General features: G+C 37.2%; 1 long non-coding RNA gene across 1 annotated transcript in view; it reads right to left on the minus strand.

Moving 5' to 3' along the window:
- Nucleotides 1–1,043: 1,043 nt before the first annotated feature.
- Nucleotides 1,044–2,560, minus strand: part of LOC111085638 — a 9,179-nt gene continuing 7,662 nt past the window's right edge. The window contains exon 3 of the long non-coding RNA XR_002610447.1: nt 1,044–1,117. This is a non-coding gene — a long non-coding RNA (uncharacterized LOC111085638). The remainder of the gene's footprint in view (nt 1,118–2,560) is intronic.

A 2,560-nucleotide genomic window follows, 5' to 3' on the forward strand; every position in this document is an offset into this window, starting at 1 on the left:
ATATATACATATATTATTTTTGGGGGGTATATAAATTTATAACACTCTTACTTTCTTGGTATGTTACTTACTTTACTTAGAAAGAAGAGGAACACTTGGAGAGATTCTGATTTTCAGTTTTAACCAATAAAACACTCCCGATACAAAGAAAGAAAGAAATCGGACATACAATGAAAACAGGGATTGTTATCCAGTTTACTGGACATATAAACTGTAGCTACTTTTATTAGTACAATGAAAACAGGGATTGTTATCCAGTTTACTGGACATACAAACTGTAGCTACTTTTATTAGTACATTTCCTTGAAACGTAACCCAGAAGGAAAAGAAATACACTTCGTCCGTTAATTGTAAGTTAGTTTTCATATAAAATATTAGCAGCTCTTACAAAGCTTTAACATAAATAGAATTTTATTTTGTACCTGTTATTACCCCAACAAGAGAAACTAGGGTGCACAGATTATACAGTATAGTAGGATATTCATTACAGTATGAAAAGCAAAAACTACGAAAAAACATCGATTTTAAGAAATCTAAATGAAACTTAAAATAAATAAAAATATTTTTGTTTTAAAGTAATAAACACCGAAAAGGGCCCGGCATGGCCAGGTGGGTAGGACGCTCGACTCGCAATCTGCGGGTCGCGGGTTCGTCCCACCAAACATGCTCGCCCTTTTAGCCATGGGGGCGTTATAATGTGACGGTCAATCCCACTATTCGTTGGTAAATGAGTAGCCCAAGAGTTGGCGGTGGGTGGTGATGACTAGCTGCCTTCCCTCTAGTCTTACACTACAAAATTAGGGACGGCCGTAAAAACCCTGCCAACACCAAAAATAGCGACCCCGTATAGATACGGGAAAAAGCTACAGAAGAAGAAGAATAAACACCGAAAACCAGAAGCCCTAACCACTTCATAGATGAACAACGGGAATTAAAATTAGTCATATATTTCAAACAATATTCAGCGTATAAACTACACACGTCATGGTAACTGGAGGAAGACATTATTATTTTATATGAACTTACCTTACGTTCAAGCATACCTATCATTCCGTTCCAGCTGCCATTTTGCAGATTTCTCCCCCACTTGTGATCGGAAGGAATTAAGACTGTATACCTGCCACGATTCAACTCATGATTACAACGTGTGCATTTTTATGAACATCTTCTCGTTACTAAATACAATAATTATTATAAAAAGTTACTAAGTGACAGATTATTATTAATATTCTTTCACAAAAAAGAAGCTTTTTAAACTCTCTGTACGCAGTCTTTCAAGTTACTTGTAGTGTGATTGAAAATCAAACAAAATTCAACTGAGTAAACACGTGAAATTGTTTTACCGTTTACAATGATTAAGAAAAACTTCCTATTACTGTATTTGTTTTATCTAGTTTCGGTATTTCCATAAAAATTACTCTGTGTGTTTTATAACAAAGTCACATCGGGCTATCTGCTGTGTCCAGTGAGGGGAATCGAACTCCTGATTTTAGCGTTGTAAATCCGTAGACTTACCCCTGTCCCACCGGGGGACATTTCCTTACAAGTAGGCAAAGTCTTTTTTTTTTACCCCCGAGTTTCTTCTGCTCTCTTATTTTCCTCCTATTATCCACTACTTAATATAATTGGGGGGGGGGTATCGCTTCCTGACTGCGAGTCCCAATATTCATGTTTCGTAACTTGTTGTAAAAACGCGCTCCGCGCTTTGGGAACACCTGATGCCCAAATGTGGTCAAAGAACAAAACTAGCAATAACCAAAACGTTGACGGTGGGTGCTGCTTACTAGCTACCTTCCCAGTAGTCTATCGGTATATTAAGGTCGGCTATTCGCAGATAAACCTTAAGTAGCTTTACTCACAGATTCTAAAAAACAAACAAACGAACAAACAAGCTTATTGTAACTAGTGTTTTAAATGTTTGTTTGTTTGTTTGTTATGAATTTCGCGCAAAGCTACACGAGGGCTATCTGCGCTAGCCGTCCCTAATTTAGCAGTGTAAGACTAGAAGGAAGGCAGCTAGTCATCACCACCCACCGCCAACCCTTGGGCTACTCTTTTACCAACGAATAGTGGGATTGACCGTCACTTTATAACGCCCCCACAGCTGAAAGGGCGAGCATGTTTGGTGTGACGGAGATTCGAACCCACGATCCTCAGATTGCGAGTCGAGTGCCCTAACCACGTGTTTTAAATAAATATTGTAACTAGTGTTTTAAGTAAGTATGAGAAGCAATTATGACATATTTATTCACTGCTCGACTATTTCATAATAAAACTAGCGAAAGTACTCGGCTTCGCTCGGGTTATTAGGTTGATTTATGCTAGATGACTATGTCAGTGTGTGTGTATTCTGAACCAATTTTAATTTAAAAGTGGAACCTATATACTTTTGCTGCTCCTTTACAGGATGTGGCCTGTTTATAAAGATAACCTTCCCCCTGACTTGTCCTCTGATTTTAAATTTAAATAATAAAAACAAACCTCTTTAATTAACGGAGCCTCTAAATTAGAAAACAACAAATATATATTTTTTCAATTTTGTAGTTTATACATTTCATTT

The sequence above is a fragment of the Limulus polyphemus genome, unplaced genomic scaffold (genome assembly GCF_000517525.1).
Source record: "Limulus polyphemus unplaced genomic scaffold, Limulus_polyphemus-2.1.2 Scaffold524, whole genome shotgun sequence".
Lineage (NCBI taxonomy): Eukaryota > Metazoa > Arthropoda > Merostomata > Xiphosura > Limulidae > Limulus > Limulus polyphemus.